General features: G+C 40.2%; 1 protein-coding gene across 6 annotated transcripts in view; it reads right to left on the bottom strand.

Moving 5' to 3' along the window:
• The window catches only part of DAAM2 (dishevelled associated activator of morphogenesis 2), a 221433-nt gene that overhangs the window by 151795 nt on the left and 51982 nt on the right, over nt 1–17656 (bottom strand). Inside the window, exon 1 of one of the 6 annotated variants that reach the window (XM_051782851.1) lies at nt 5797–7076. The exons of the other annotated variants lie outside the window; for them this stretch is intronic. The gene's annotated coding sequence lies outside the window, so the exon portion shown is untranslated. Of the gene's footprint in view, nt 1–5796; nt 7077–17656 lie in introns of those variants that run through there. 6 annotated transcript variants of the gene reach the window in all.

Here is a 17656-nt window from a genome sequence, read left to right as displayed (position 1 = left end):
ACTTCCACCTTTCTACTGATCCTGGGGGTAAATTGCAATTCAGTACTGAATTAAAAACATTTTTCCCAAGAAACGGGAAACCAGCAAGTGTTTACATTGGAGCTAAACCCTCCATTCCACCAAAGCAGTGTGTTGGAACAGTTATGCACCAGGACAGTCTTCTTAGATAAGAAGTGTTTGGGGAACTCCCAATAATGCCTTCTCCAGCCTCACATCCCACTTGGACAAGGATCGTAAAACACTAGACCTTTTCCCCTCCAAGTGGTAAAACAGTGTTAACATCTCTTGCATAAAAGACAACTCCAGTCCTGCTTTTGCTTCTTAAGCTAGTACTGTTCCCACAAATTCTGTATCAGATCCTCAGCTTGTTTACTCTGAAAGTTCCTTGGAGCAGTGGCAACTTCTCCATCAGCTCCTCACTGGGGCTTAGCTATGAAGAATAATAGTCAAATCTGCATTGGCAACATCTTCTATGGCCAGGCATCAGGCCCAGAGAAAACATCAAAAATTCTCTGACTTTAAAGATATTCTCCTATGCTTGCTCTGCATTCTTAATTACATTGTCATTCACCTCAGAGGTGAGTTTGCCTTTGAACCCATTGATTATGATCACATTTTCACAGCAACACCTTCCAAAAACACTGCTAATACTGGACCACCCAGAATGGTAACAGAATGAAAAAATGGATAATGGGATGAACAAAATTAATACAAAATACTAGACACTTAGTTCACTAAACAAGATTAGCACTGCTACTTATTGGTTACAATATCTATACACAAAGGGGTTTATGCCATGAGGTCATCCATTCCAAAAATATAAACACTTTAAAAAAGATGGTAGGGAAAAGCCAGGTACAGAAAAATGCCTGTACTTCCCCCTTCTGCATTAGATGCCCTTACAACAGGCCATTCTCCTTCCTCAAGCCTAGACTAAAGGCCTCCTGCAAGTGTTGTTCTCCTTAGGATTCAGGTGATGATTTGTTTCACACACAAATTAAGCTCTAAACTGCATGTTTTATGGATAAATGCACAGCCCACATTACCCAGCACCTGATGGAAAGATACTCCTGTAAGATGAAGGTCAGAATGGACCATTATGATCATCAAAGCCAAATTCTTGCAGAAGACAAACTGCATATCACCTAACAACTTCTTTTTCACTCTCTCTCATAAAGGTGGAAACAGACTTGTCACTGCATGGTGTAATTTATTTTCTTTCTAACTCCCATTTACAAAAGGCCAGGAGATGTCTCTTAATACCTAAAGACACTTCGTCAATTCATGTTTGATGACCATTCAAATTCTGGATCAAGCTTACTCCTTGACCCTCCTTACCCAAGGATCACTAAATGCTTTACTAATATCAGTGAATTTAGTCTCAGGTCATGGCTTAAAGGAGTTCTCTTTCCCCTATTTCACAGATAAAGAAAGAGAATTAGAAATCCTAAAACTACTCCTATACAAAGCAGTGTTTGAAGAGCTACAGAGACAAAAAATGACAAAAAAAACAACACACAAACCCATCAGACTACAACGAAATTCACTGTACTTCAATGCCTCTAAAGGTCTTCTGCCTTTGTGTAAATGTAATCTAACCTTAATTCTGCAGGATACAGGTTTCACCACAAGAATTCTTTCTGCAGTTTAGCAAACATCCACTGGTAGATCCAGTTCACTGGTAGATTACCAAATCGCAGTTGATCAGATAGCGTTGAAGAGAAAACATTTAGGAATCTTGCTCAAATATAATGTTCCTCTTAATCTAGTAAGTATTTGTGACTGAGGTAACCAGAAAACATCTACACTACCACAAAGCTAAAAAATAGCTACAAGTTTGATGCCTCTGGCCAAATTCTTTGCTCAGTTATAAGAAGGACAAACATGTCTGGCTTCAACAGGATTTACTTAGTATTTCAAAGGTGCCCTTGGTCTCCAGTGGGATGCAAGGTGTAAAACAGCCAAGAACTTAACCAAAATTTGCCTACAGTCATCAAGACTCAACTACCAGGTACAATTACCAGTAATTTTTATTGATGTCGTTATTTTGTTCCCATCAACACCACTTTCCTTTTGACTTGTTCAGGTGATTCTTTTCATTTTCCAGGCTGATCATAAACCCTATTCAATGTTCTGAGAAAGATACAGTCCCTTCCTCTAATTTGCTTTTGAACAAAACTAAGCACTGTGGTACTGCTCTCCCAGATCCCATACGTTTCACTTAGTAATGAGTTCTTCTCTCAGAAACATCAAGTAGGCTCCTCCATTGTGTGTGATATGAACTGTTTGTGATCTCCACTGTAGACAATTATTTCCAAGGCCAGAGAATTCCTTTATGTGCTGTGGCTTACCATGGAAAAGAAGAATACCTAGAGATATAAGATAGACAATGCAACTAGCAAAAATGTCTACGAAAAACAGTATTTGTAACCTTCAGGATGTTAGAGCACCCTGGACAGGAGTCAGGAAGAACATGCCCTCTCCAATCTGGTAGGAGGGAAAGAAAAAGAAAAAAGAAAAAAAAAATAGTAGAGAAGGAAAATGTTTTCCTTAGACTGGAACTATGTTGAATGGCTCCAGCACATGGAGAAGAAACACTACCTATACCAATAAGTATGAAATATGGCAATCTTAAACGGTGTGATTTGTATAGGATGACGAGGATGTAACACCATGAGGTTTAGTTCATCCTTTCCTCAACATAATGCTTTTCTATTTTCCTTGCCAAAGCCATTGTTCTTCATGATGTAAGTTGACCAGAAGCTGAGAGCAGGGACAGTTACCCTTGTAACTGGCAAGTAACTTGTGCAAGGAATGCGGGGGAGTATGCACTGGCTTAAATTAAAGACAATATTCCAGTTGAAATGATTACTTGGTCCCTCTTGGCACGGTTGTTAAACAGCTACATTTTGCTACTGTAACAGGACTTTCTAACCTTGCTGTTTCTATACCAATTTAATACTGATTTCTGTTGAAGTTGCTGCCAATGCAAGGTCCTGAAATACTGGGCCCCACCACAGTCAGAAGGAAAAAAAGGTAAAATGGAACCAGGGAGGGGTTAAAGAAAACACAGAGAAGAACATTGTACTTGGCTGTACAAGTAACTCGTGAATACATCTCAAGAAATGTCCTGGATTATCAACTGTAATAAAATCTCTCAATGAGGAAAACAGGGATGTCCTGGAGAACTATGAGTTCTGTTTTTCTGTGTTCACTTCATGCATGGTTTGAAAATATTCCCTTTATACAACTGGAAAAAGAAAAAGGGAGAGAGAACAAGAGAACAAGAGAAAGAGAGAGAAGAAAATGAAGACACAGAAAGTTCACTTTTCCCAGTAGCTAGAGATAGATTTAAGCATTGCCCTTGTAAGGAGAAAGACAGCAAAATACCATTTGGAACATGGATGGGAGAGTAAGGATACTGAAATAAAAGGTTTTTATTTACTTCTTATTCACAGTCAAATTTAGGTGGGAGACTGACAGCCCAGATGTCAGTTTGGGGGCAGCAGTTCCTCTATAGGGAATATATTTGAAGAAAGGAGAATGAAATGGAGCTGAAATAATGATCAGAGAACAAAATGGCCTACAAATTACACAAGTGTATGCTTAAGGTGGGCAACCGGTTGTCAGTCAAGACAACTTTAGAAGCAGCAGCAAAGAACTCAGATTTTTTTCCTCTCAAAGTTGGCATAGCATGATCCTCTATCATCTGCTATGGAGTAATCTTTTTGCCTATCCTTAAGCAACAGTTGGTAATATCTGTAAGATACAATCCAGAAACAGCCTTCTACACCATTACAGTACTAATTACTTCCTCTGAACTGAGGAAGACTCTCCAAGTTTCCACATAAATTCCCCATTTCCTATTGAAACATAATGGTTTAGTATGTGAGCATTTCTCTCCCTCCTGCACCTGGATTTGTTTGAGTAGGAAGAAGTAATAGCTTTATCTAAAGCAATAGAAGCCTCTAATATTGACGTTGATGTCCTAGGAACTCCACATGCCAGAAACATAGGATGAGTGACTGCATGCACTTCGATAAAAGACTACTTGGGGTTTTTTATTATATTTGCTTTAGTCTTGTCTTGATATGGTTGAAAACTACTTCAGCTTCCTACTTGTTGGGGTTAGGCTGGTATGTTTACTATTAACTAATTTTTTTTTTTTTTTGCAACAGCCAAGACTTAAAACTAGTCTATTTTTTATTTTTTTTTTAAATCTAGTAGTCTGTTGCAAATTCTCATTAAGGGGCTAAACTCTGCTTTATCTCAGGCACGCTTTTAGGATGCCTCAACTACGTGCAGGGACAAAACACAGTAAGTTTTAAGAAAGGAAAAAGAGTAAGCAACAAACTTTATCTTCCCATCTTCATCATAAAAATGCAAAGCTACCCATATGGCCCACTGCAAAAGAATGCATTTCCTGGAGGCACTGTGCTGTCTCACTAATGCACATATACAAGATGTACTGTACAGATATAGGCTGGAGGTCACAAAATCCCACTGCTGATCAGCAAAAAAAAAAAACAAAACAAAACAAAACAAAACAAAAAAACCCTCATATTTCACAGTCAGGAGGTTCTCACAGAGCCACATTTCACAACACAGCAGCTGAGTAAGGATTTTTAAAAACAGCAAAAACATCAAAGTATGTTTAAGGTCCCAGATACATGATTTCTGCTCAAAATAAAAACTGTCTGTTCCCACTGTTTAGAGGAAGAGAGAGTTGGATGTGGTTGTGGGTTTATACAATGACATGCATGCACAGCATCCTACTAGGAAGCTTGCAGATCCATGATGAGGAGCATGAGCATGTGTTCATGCACCCCAGGACAGAAGTGTGATTGCACGCTTATTCACATACTCACATGTTGATCAGGCAGGATGAAGGCAGAAACATGAGTTCACACACATGCAATTCTTACCTCTTCTCTGTATACAAAACAGATTTAGAGCCTGAGTGCAATAACTTGGCAGTCAGAAAAGAGTGATATTTCTCATGCAGAAAATACCACCCAAGTTGCAAAAGCCATTTTTCTTGCTACTCTTCCATTCCATGTGCATGTTGGCACCTCATGCCGACATGAAGTCATAGTATATTCCAGGAACAGCTCTAGGACTTTTTTCTTTTTCCTTTTTTTTTTTTTTAAAGAAGGAATAGTAGAAAGTTTACCAAAATTGGCTTAAATCATGAAGACCAAGACCCTGAAAGATATGTAGACACTTTAATCGCAGGACAACCATCCTCCAAGAGAAATCTTGGGAATCTGTGGGAATCTGTGTTCCTGTGAACACTGGCAGAGTCAAAACCACAGTGAGGTCATTTGATGACTGTGGAAGAAGACAGAGGCTTCTGCAGGCTCTTATCCAGTGTTTCTGCACTGTATTAATAATCTGGGACTTCTGGCATTCATAATGCAATCGAGTAATTTCTGATAGACACAGAGGAGAATTATGTACCTTTCACTGTATATGACAGCATTAACTGAGCTTTTGAAATGACACTGTGGGTCTTGGATGGCTTCTCTACGCTTTTAATCCACTGGGTGCTTCAACTGGAACCCAAACAGTGTTTTTCTGTGATCTATCTTCATTCATAGACAATTATTTTTTAAAACATTCTAGACCATCTAATGACACAAAGGATTGGAAATGTGAACAGCTACTCTGCCTGCTGATTGCTGCTACCAATCTAAGATTTTCAATGACCCTAAAAACACAGAACCTATCTTCTCCAGTTATCCAAAGCTGTGCCATAGGATCTATATCTTCTCCCTCCAATTTTAACCCACTCACCATTTTAATAGAATGACAAGACCCTCAGGCATTAAAGCATTTTTCAGCAGGCACCACTGGAATTCCAGGCAGAGAATTAAAAGCTGGTTTTGCTTTGTAGTGAGAAGAAATACTCTGCAGAAAGAAGAGACAATGCCTTGGTCATCTCTATCAACTCTGAAGAGGCAAGAAACTCCCAACAGAAATAAAATGTTACAGAAACCTACCACTAGCAAATATTGATACATCTTAAGCCCCTGGGCTGGCAAGCATAACATTAGACCATAACATTAGACTGGCATGGCCTGAGGGAGCTGGAAAGAGTTCTCTGAAGCTACAAAGCTTCATTGTCAAAGGATGATAGTTATTCATTAATCTGTTTCCAGCCACACAGTTTTGGTGGATTGGTTAGTTTTGGTGAGTTTTTTGGGCTTAAACTGAAAGCAGAAGGAAACACTGTGCATTGCTTAAAAGACTGAGAAACAAAACGCACCAAATAATACCTATGCCAATCTTGCAGATCTGTTATTCAAAACTCTTGTTTCATAATCAGGGTTCAAGTGCCAGAAAGTGTTCAGATAGAAGTGCAAAACTAATGACAGATATTCTTTCCTGAATACATTTAGCCACATGTACAGAGAGGAAAAGAATATATTATCAAGGGATTGAGAGCAAGTCCAAATACAGGAACAGTTTTATCAGATTTTCCAGCTTGCTGCATTGGTCTCAGTCACACAAGCAGCACTTTCATTTGCTTTGTCCTCTAAGCAAAGCCCAATGAAAAGAGCACAACTCCTTTTTATTCTGAAGCCTGTGGACTGCAGCAATTCAGACAAGTTTTCAAGATCAGATGCCATAGGAGAAGACAAATGGTCCCTGGGTCATGCTATTTTTAATGGCAGTCTCTCTGCCATGACATCACTTCCATCTTACTTCTACAGAGGATAGCAGCTTTGGAACAGCTTCTGTGGAGAAGATATGAAAGCCATATTAAAAAAAATAATTAGTATGTTCTTACTATGAAAAATGTAAAGCAAATGTAGCTTTTTCTTAAGACCTTTGTGTTTAGAGGCACAATGTAAAGGTGATGGTCAAAATTTTCACTATTTCTGATAAAGCACTGCAAGAACCATGGACAAACAACATAACAAAATACCCAAAAATCTAAAGTCCTGCATAAAGCCACCAGGTTTCAAAATCAAGGGAATGTTTGCAGACCATCCAGTTCCAAAAGTACCATTCGCCGTCTAAGGAAATGTGCACTGTAAAACTGTTCTACTTTCACTCAGTTCAATTATATGCTGTTCATGATCTTTGCTACCGTGGGGGACAGAAGAGAGGAGAAGAGGAGGAGAAAAACTGCAGCTTCTTACCATCCAAGAGTCTGGAAAAGGTGAAGGCATTTTTAGGAAAGGAAAAGGAAAAATCCACACAGGATCATCCTTAAAAGTTTACCAGAATCAGACATTAAATACAAAGAAAAGACCTGTTCATCATGACATAAGAAAGAATTTTTTTACTGTGAGAACAATTAATCATAGCAACAACCTCCACAGGGATGTGGTAGAGTCCCCATCACTGAAGGTTTTCAAGATGCAATTGGACCGGGAGCTAGGTAATCTTATCTAGGCTTCATTTCCCATAAAAGGTTGGATCAGATGATTTTTCAAGGTCCCTTTCATTCTGGGCTGTTTCATCACTATATGACCACTCAACTGCAGACTTGGTTAAACCATTTGAAGTCTGACATCCAGCTGACTGCATAGTAGATTCTACTTCCTGAAGAACTATTCACATGGACCAAGGTTGTCAAAGAAGATATGCAGTTGATTTTTTATCATTGTTAGGGTTTCAATGTAACATCTGTCCAGTGGTAACACCAAAGTTATTTCACAGTGACAATAGGACTGGTTGGGCACTTACATCTGTGCTCATGTCCATGCTCTTTCAGCTTTATCACTACTGATTTTGGATTCTCTGCTTGCTGGACAATAGTATCTATATTACCATGATTTTTAACTGTACAACTGGAGAGAAACAGACTGGTTCTGTCATCTTTTGCTTTCCAATTGCCAATCTTTAAGTCTAGACCACTAAAGCTTACGCAGAGCCCCCCTTTGCTCTGCCGACCCTCTAGCGACTTACTTCCAACTCTCCTCCATGCATTTCCTGTTCTGTCAATAGAGAAGCTGAGACAGCTGGAGTCACTAGAGGAAGGGGTCCCTGTTGGGAAATGCTAATGTGGCTAATGCAAAGTGGTTGTGACACAGTGGGCCACACACCTTCACATCTCTGAAGTTTCAAGGTGCACAAAAAGGTGCACAGATACAGGCACACAGAGGAACTGAGGTATAAGAAGAACAAGAGACTTTTCCTGCAGAGAAAAAATGAAGAAATATAAAGACAGACATATGAAAGTAAGATATTTTTAAATCCAGTTGCTATAAGAGAAACTATGATTATTTCTAGCTCTAACAAAAGGTCTGACTGCGGTACATTAAGTCATGGCCTTCTAACTTTAATTTAGGTTTCTTGTGTAAAACAGCACTGAGAGATCACAGCAGAGCCTTTTGCAAAAGCTATATAAAGCCTGCATAGATGTCAGGGTACTCATATAGGTGGCTAACATATTTTCAAGTTCAAGAAACCTCAGGTTTGCTACCACTGACCTCTTAGTTTTCCAGACTAAAGTTAGCTCAGATCTGTCTGTGTGCATCATGCATTTCCTGTTCTAAACAGCGGTGCAAAAATACTACACTGGTAAGTTGTCATTGCTTTCCATAACTTCCTTTCAGCATCAGCTAACATGCTAATGGTTAGAGGTGGAAGAAAAGCAAAGTGTAAGGTGTTCAGTACCATACCTGTCATGGCACAGAATCAACTGGTGTTGCCTCTATCCAATGGCAGTAATATCATTTCACAGAGACCTGCTATGTCACCAAATCAACTGGTTGTAAAGGACTTCAGAATTTAAAGTCAATAGCTTACTGTTTACGTTATGAGGTTCACTAGAGCCAGTGCCTGTTTAAAATATCAAGCTTTGCAAATTCATCCACTCAAGTGGATATGTGAAGGGTTATTTTCTTGCTGTGGAAAAATGGACTTCTGGCAAATCTATACCATTTACACTATTCCTCTACATGGAAGGTTCAGACAGGAGGCCTGAATACACACACAGATAAGCATAATCTGGGAAAAATGTCAAACGCAGAAGAAAAAGAAGAAAGGTGATAAAGGAAGACTAACCAGAGCCAAAAATTCTCAGAGGACAAACATTTCAAGAGGTCCCAATGCGGAAAAGCAAAATCAGTAGCTGTTCAAGTTCAAATGAAAGACAACCCTTCTAAAGAATAGACAGCTGAAAGAATGAGACAGAAGACAAACCATAAGGCAATGACAGAAAGAGTCATTCAGGATCAGATAAATATGGAACTCAAGAAATAACAGCCTATGGGAAAAAAAGTGCATGAGATGAATTTGAATTTTAAGGCTGTAAAATTCAGACAAGCCCAGTAATCTGGGAAGGCTGTGGTACTGTTCAGAGGCAGAGCTCTTAAAAAGCCTTCTCCCACTACTTGGCAAAGAATTTGATGCCTGTGAAACTTCAGTGGAGTGTAGCTCAAGACAAAAATGCCACAGAGACAAGACAATATCTGTGACATGACAAGGGAAAAATTTAGTCCAAGGTTTCTGGAAGCAACAGAGAAGGTGAGGACACTTTAAATGAAACTTAAATCCATGGAAATGGGAATATATGAAGCCAACGGAGAAGCGAAAAGTCATCTGGGTCACCCCTACATCCTCTGTGCACCAGTTCCATCAACCTGGCAGATGCTGACAGATGCAAAAATAAAAAAAAGTAAAGGAAGAAAAAGTAACACTGAAACATCTGGGGTTATGGAAGCTTTTCTGATTTTTTTGCTAAAAGGTATCAAAAATCGAAGAGTATATTTTGACTACCCTAAAACTTTCATTTTGGACAACTAGGATGTCCAAGTTGTAGCTAAGATGGGTAGAAAAAGGTAGGAAACAAACATTCCTGTACAGCGTGATTTGAAGACGTGAGGAAATCGTACATGAACTGTAAGAAGGGAGAGCCTGTGTATCTCTGTGTGTGCATACATGCATGGGCACGTGTATCCACCCAATATAAAAGCAAGGATGAGTGAAAGTTTTCCATAGAAAAATTTGAATCTTCTAACCTAAACAAAGAATCTTCACAAAAAGGATGTGAGCAATGATTTTCAACTCTTTTAATTAGGAAGGGAGCTTTCAAAATAATTCACCATTTTTCTTACTGTATTATATTTCTCTCATCCTAGAAACTCTCTAATTCAATGGAGTCCACCAGTTTAAGTCTACCCACTCTTGCAGGGAGAAAAAGAGGAGACTCAGAGAAAAATGTTAACAGACTGTCAAATTTTGGAAAATATCACATACATCTGCAACACGTAGGGCAAATATGACTGACTGATAAAAAATTAGCCCCCAAAAAGATGACTACATAGAAATAAACCTCATGGACTGAGAGAGTATAGACTTTCAGAGAAGCCAAAACAAGAGTGCTGGCACTAACTCTGATGAGATCTGGATCCCACTCAGAATAGATAAGTGATTCATAGTTAGGCAGCAAGTCAGTCTTCAGAATCACACACCGCTATTCCACACCACACAGACAAACACAGAGGATATACTTAGTGAACCAGAAATCCAAATCACTCATCCTCTGGTCTAACTGTTGAGCCATATTCCCTCCTACCTCATCCCAAAGCCAAATACAGAGTCAGCAAGCCAGGATTCCCAAGGCCCTCTGCTATTCTCCTGAAGAAGGACTGAAGAGTGCAGTAGTGCATAGTTTCTTCTGCAAGTTCCATTGGAAAAGTAAGACTGGAGTACCACCAGATACTCATCATTATCTCTGTCTGCATTAGAGAATGAGTTCATAATTAAATTATAATTATGTTTGAAGTTAAAACAAGAGGGAAGGAAGAAGAGCTGCTTTTGGGCTGTTCAAAAGAACTGGGATAAGATAGTTTAGTTTTGGTTTTTTTCCAGACTGGGGTCAGAGATGCCACTAAGAGATATTTACTCATTTGTAAGAAAGGATAAAGTGCCATCATTTTTCACTTCTCTAGTTACAGAACACACCCAGAACTGGACTATGTTCAGACAGGTTGGGCAGGGTATAGTTAGTGTTGATAAAGAAAAGACCCAGTAAGCACTGCCCAGAAAGTGGCACTGAAGCCTGCCTCAGGAAAGCTGAGCTCCATTTAAAACCACTTAAAAAGGAAACTCAGTAGAAATTAAGACTTAGTAATGAGTAAAAGAAGATCAGAGGCAGAACTACATGCTGATTGCGAGAGAACTTAATTAAGGAAATTGTACCCATCTGCACAGTGTTCAGATGACAAAATGTTCATTTCTAGAAATACGAATATTCCTATTTCACAAGAAGAGTCAGAATAGTGCCCAGGTTAAAGCCAGTTACATAACCTAACAGTGCTGTCTATGTATGTTCCTGATCTCTATCTTCTATATTAAGCACATATAGCAAGCTGAAGGTTCCTTGTAGAAATATTTTCAAGCAAAAACAAGGTCTGAATGTCAGACTCTGTATGGAGTTTGCATGGCAAGGTTTTGGTAGCACGGACTGGGGGGTTGGCACTACAGTGGCAGCTTCTGTGAGAAGCTGCCAGAAGTTTCCCCTATGTCTGACAGAACCAATGCCAGCTGGCTCCGAGTCAGACTCGCTGCTGGCCAAGGCTGAGCCCATCAGCAATCGTGGTAGTGCCTCTGGGATAACATATTGGAGAGGAGGAAAAAAACTGCGAAATAGCAACTTCAGCTGGAGAGAGGAGTGAGAATATGTGAGAGAAACAGCTATGAAGACAAAGGCAATGGGGGAGGAAGTGCTCCAGGTGCAGGACCAGAGATTCCTGTGGTGAAGACCACGGTGAGGCAGGGTGCTCCTCTGTAGCCCATGGAGGTCCACAGGGGAGCAGATATCCACCTGCAGCCTGTGGAGGGTAATGGTAGAGTAAATATTCACCTGCTGCCCCTGGAGGACCCCATGCCAGAGCAAAGGAGTCTGTAAACCTGTGAGAAGCCCATGCTGGAGCAGGATCCTCACAAGACCTGTAGACCCACGGAGAGAGAAGACCACACTGGAACAGGTTTGCTGGCAGGACCTGTGACTCCACAGGGGACTCATACTAGAGCAGTTCATGAAGAACCCATGGGAAGGACTCACACTGGGGAAGTTCATGAGAACTGCCTCCCATGTGTGGAACCACAGATTGGAGCAGGGGAAGAGTATGAGGAGTCCTTCCCCTAAGGAGAAAGGAGTGGCAGAGACAACGTGTGATGAATGTTCCCCTGTGCTGCTTGCAGGAAGAAAGTAGAGAAACAGAGTAAAGATAAGCCTGGGAAGAAGGGAGAGATGGGGGGAGGGTGTTTTTAAGATTTGGTTTTAGTTCTCATTATCCTACTCTGATTGATTGGTAATAAATTAAACTAATTTCTCCAAGCTGAGTCTATTTTGCCCGTTATGGTAATTGTTGAGTGATCCCTCCCTGTTCTTGTCTCAATCCATAAGCCTCTCATTGTATTTTCTCTCCCCTGTGCAGCTGAGAAGAGTGACAGAGTAGCTTTGGTGGGCACCTGGCCTGCAGTGAGGGTTATCCCACCCCATACATAATTGATCAAGGAGTTAATAATTTTGAAACAGCTAAATTTCTGTCTTGCATAACAAATAGTCAGAGCAAAGCTCTAAAGCATATCAGTAGAGTCAGATTTTGTCCAGCTTTGTTTGACAGCCAGCTCTGTCCTTCGCCACCATGAATAGATCCAGTCTATTCCCCACCTAACTGTGTAATTCAATTGTTTCAAAGGCGTAGTCTTTATATAGCACACATTAAATATAGTCCTGCAGAAGATCCACCATGAGATTTTTCCTGTCTCCATACCTGATAACAGGTGTGGCCATTCTGACTCCACACTTGGCATTGACTGCTGCCCACAAGTCAAGGGCAATCCTACCTTTTACAAACATTAAATGCCTTTGGTGTTGTCACCAGGAAGCACGTCAGAAGTGACCGAGCAGTCCACTGTGCAAAAAGCTCCCATGACTATATCTCAAACACACAACGGGGAAAGATAACAAGAAGGGCATGGACAAAATCATTTAGCAGAAGGTCCTTATTCAGAATGAGAAGATTTCCCCATAAACACAAGAACAAAAATCACGTGGACTCTAAATTGCTAATATCAGAGAGACAACCCCCCTCCACCTAGTCTAAAAACAGTGCTACTAAAAACATCGTTGTAACTGAAAGCCTCTTTAGCACTGAAACGTTCACACTACTCTCTTTTGACAACTTAACTAGCCTTTCAATTTAAAGCACTGCATCTTGATTTGGTGAATGGAGATGCTGTTCTTTTAAACAAACCATCAGGTTCTTGCTCAGGTTACATTCAGGTTATGTATAAAGAGCTAGATGGTAAAAAAATAAGTAAACAAACCCCCAAACAAAAATAAACACAACAGAATGCTATCATTATATGGCAACCTCTTTAATTAAAAAGTATTTATTTTCTGCTAAGACCAGGCTTTCCCTTCTTCCTCATATCACTGCAACCAGCTACTACATTACTTTTCAAAACAGAATTAGTGCTGCCATACACCTAGGAGCTTTCAGGCATGTCTTTTCTTAGAATCATAGAATCTCTGAGTTGGAAGAACCCACTAGGATTATCAAAGTCCAACTTCTGGTCCCACACAGCAGGATACCCCAAGAATCACGCCATGTGCCTGAGAGCGTTGTCCAAATGCTTCTTGAACTCAAGACAGGCTTGCTGCTGTGACCACTTCCCTGGGGAGCCTGTTCCAGAACCCAAGAAAAACCTTTTCCTGATATATAACTTAAACCCCTCTGGGGTCCTGTCTTTGGTCATCAGAGAGGAGATCAGTGCCCAGTCTGTTTCTTCCTCGAAGTGCCCCATTGGAAAAGGGTCATTTTGGTCATTTGCCTTGGCCTTCTGAATGAATGGCAACTGTACAATCAGACAAACAACTGAGCTGCATTTGCTTACTGTAAGCAAAGCTTACAGTACCATGCACAGTACAGTCAGTGTATCACATATGTATACATTTACTCAGGAATTAAAGAAAACATAGCAGGAATGCTCATCATCAGGCCCTCAAAATTTGAACCTGTTAAATGTATCCAATATCACATTTGCCAAGGAGGTGTGGGCGGATGGAAGGTAATAGCAAAGAATTTTGTCATTCCTATAAGCTGAATGCAGCCATTTCCTTCTGTGGACATTATATGGCCTTTTAAAAGCACATTTATTTCTAGCTCTGCCTGTCCAGTATGAACCTTCACCCCAGGATTCCAGAGGGAGAAAGTAGAACTAATCCTGACCAAAGAGCTCTAATGAGAATTACCAGCAGAACTCAGAGAGCAAGCTTTGCTTGTCATGACTCTTCAGTTTCTGTGCAACAAGTGAGGAGCCAAAACGACAGAACAGTAAGGGACTGTTTATTGATCTTTTTATTAGATGCCCCAGGAAGCCACATTTTGGTGTATGGCTGAACTTCAGCCTCCTGAGTCCTTGCAAGTACTGACCAAGCACCAACAGCATACTCACTCTCCTCTTTTTCAGTGTCCCAAGAACTCCTTCAGCACCAATTGCCTGCACACAGGGCTCAGAGTCCTCACTGTGCCTTCTGAAATGGAACCATTGGAGCTGCACAAAACTTGGGTTACCTCCATGGAAGGAGTGCCTGGATACAGGGAGTCCAGTCAGGCATCCTCTCCCAATTCCGCCACATAATTTCAATGAGAGAATGGAGGGATAGGTATATTACAATTAATGTAACTTCTCCGTCATCTTGGGAGACTATCACAAAAGGCAATCAGAGCATAAGAATAGAGTCAAAAAAGGGAAAGATTTTCAACCGGCCTATTTTCTAACTAAAGTAGGGCCAGTCATTACCATTGCTATTTTATAAATCAACAAAGAACCAATAAGTGACTACATAGGCTTGTTGTAAAACAGAAGAGTATACTGGATGCTGAAAAATCTCCTAGGCACAGGACATCTCCAGCCGGCTCTACTCGGTCTATGCTGACACTGACTAGATACATTTGTTACCTGTAAACTTAAGACTCTTCCTGCTGAAGATCATTAGGATGGAAAAGAAAGAGACCGGTTCTGCTTCTTTGAATACAATCAAAGTCAATTTTAAATATACTTAATATATTTAATTATGGTCATCGGAGCATAAGCACCTCATGCGATGAATGATTAAGGCTGTTTAAACAGATCTGTTGGAGGCGAGGAATGGCAATTATTTTGAATTAGTGATCAGCAAACAAGTCCTAAGTATTCCTTTGCACCAGTCCTGAGTATCTTCATTCCAGGAGGATTTCTGAGTTATCTTATTTGGTAAACTCCCAGCAGTGGGGTAATATAAGGAGTGCAGGATACAGCAAGCTGTCCTATCTGTGTGTGCATACCTCTTAGCTGCAGGAGCAGCAGAGACAAAAAAAACAGGGTATAGATGAAAAAGTGCTCATGAAAAAATTCATGAAAAAATGCAGATGAGGAATTTCTTTGGTAATCAAAAATAGCTCAATATACACAGAAAAACAGAGACATCAACTTCAGAAGAGCTCAGAACCACCATATTCACCTTAAGGTGACAGATCTGAACATAAGTCACACTACTCTCATGCCATCTGCTATGCTTACCTACTACCTACCATTTTCTCTAATACAGGAGACAGATCTTTTGTTTTGGCTCTCCCTCCTCTCCTCCTTTTGTCCTCCTGCCCCAAAATTCCACCCTAAACCTCAGACAGTTTGACTGAGACTGGTACTTCCCTGCAAAAAGTCCTGGTTTTGATATATTCAGCTAAATAAAAAGCTTTCTTGTAAGAGACATCCATCCTCAATCCTAACATTTTAAGACCAGTAGCATCCTGGTAAGGACAGTATAAAGTAGAGTGCATGCTGAATGGACTATACATTTTTTTCTACTGAGTTTAAGGGCATTTGAGGAATCTTGTAAATGATGCCATCAAGCACTGCCCAGAGAGAGAAGCTGCATGGGAACATATCAAGGTCAGAGCAAACCTTACTCAGCTCTCGCTTCCCTCCATGCCCGCCCTCAGCTGCAGCTTAGCGTGGGATCCTGACAGCAGGAGGTTCCCAGTACAGGCCTTTGGCTTCATCTCTCCGTCAGCCCCCGGTCTCTCAGTTCTTCTCAGGAACTCTCCACACACTCTGAGGAAGAAAGATCCCAGGCATTTGTTTGGGGCTCTGGGAGCCACTTGCCTCATTCCTTCTGAGGAAACAGCTGGAAAGTTGCCCTCAAAAACTCATTTGTAAGCTGCATCCTCTCCAAAAGTTTTATCAGCTGGTTCATTTCAAGCAGGTTTTTACAGAGCAATGGGAGAGCTGGACTGGATGAAAGAAATGGATCAATGCTTTTGCCTATCTCAGGCATCAGATTCTCTGACCCAAGTCATCCTTCACAAAGTCTCCAATTAAAACTTTTTACAGATGCAGAAACATACAGGCCACTTTTTCTTTCTTCCCATCTCGCCCTCCTGCCCTCAGAGTTTACAAAAAGTTACACATACTCTCTGTCTAGGAAAATGCATACAGTCACCTTTTCCTGCTTCTGTCTGAGAAATCACTGGAAAGACTAAAAAGCTCTCAAGTCTGAAGGTTTTACCAAACCAAGGCACAATGACACTGATAATAAAGAACATAATGAAGAGAAGCACAGTTTTAAATATCTTCCCTTTTAGGGAAAAACAGAAGGAGAGAAAGTCAAGAATTCTCTTAGATCACACTAGGATTATAAGAAAGGGGAAGAACTATTACAGTTAGAGACCAGTGTTGGCACAAAACCAAATGGGCATGAACTGGCTATGAACAAATTCAGTCTGGAAATTAGAAGCAGATTTCTAAACATCAGAGGAGTGAGGTTCTTGAATGGTTTCCCAATAAGAAGCAATAGGAGCAAAAGCTGTTTAATTTTGAGACAGAGATTGATAAATTTACTAAGGGAATCCTGCAACATAATTTCCTGCAATTACAGAAATGCTGTACTCTGTGATTCAGGAAGGCTCTTTCAGTCTTGCATACCTCATCCTATGCTTAGCCAAGACAGGATAGATAAATAAAGCAAAAACAGACAAGGTACAATAGAACTGGAGTGTTAGAGAGGTAGATAGAATAAGAGTGAGTCTGTTTTCTTTAGTAAGTAAATTTATGGAAGCTTTTTTGAGTGGCATTTATTCACCTGTAGGTACTTATGTATTTTCAGGTAAAAATTTGGATCATAAAGGAAGACTGAAACAGGAATAAAGTTCTGTGATATTCATGACCACCTGCAAAGACTAGTATGAAGGTGAACTGTCTCACCTATCACGCAATCATTTGATGACATTGTGAGAAATTATCTTCACAGACCTGCATTCAGGGGTTAAAGTTGTCAAAGGAACTGTAAAAAGAGGTAGATAAGTGAGAAAATTAACAAAGAAAATCATCCAGAAAGAATACAAGCGAAACCAAGAAGTTTTTTAGCTGTGAAATGTGTGATGGGTATAGAAATAATCACCTGTCTTTTTCAGACTTGATTGAAATTTGCCTGGAAAGAAGTCTCAGAAAGCATTAAAAAGAGTCAGCAGGGAGAAATCTTTTCACATTCTATTTCTATATTGAAAAGACCACAATAATATCACCCTATTCTACACACAGGAAAAAAGCTAAACCCATGAAGCTGAAAAAGCATGAAAAATATAGCACTGTAACATAAGAAGTCATCTGTGAACTCTCCTGTAGCACATCAAACATGAGGTAT

Source organism: Manacus candei, unplaced genomic scaffold (assembly GCF_025592945.1).
Source record: "Manacus candei isolate 608988 ecotype Guabito, Panama unplaced genomic scaffold, ASM2559294v1 h1tg000017l, whole genome shotgun sequence".
Taxonomy (NCBI): Eukaryota; Metazoa; Chordata; class Aves; order Passeriformes; family Pipridae; genus Manacus; species Manacus candei.
Note: the sequence above shows the minus strand (reverse complement) of the source record. Positions and strands in the feature narration are given on the sequence as shown.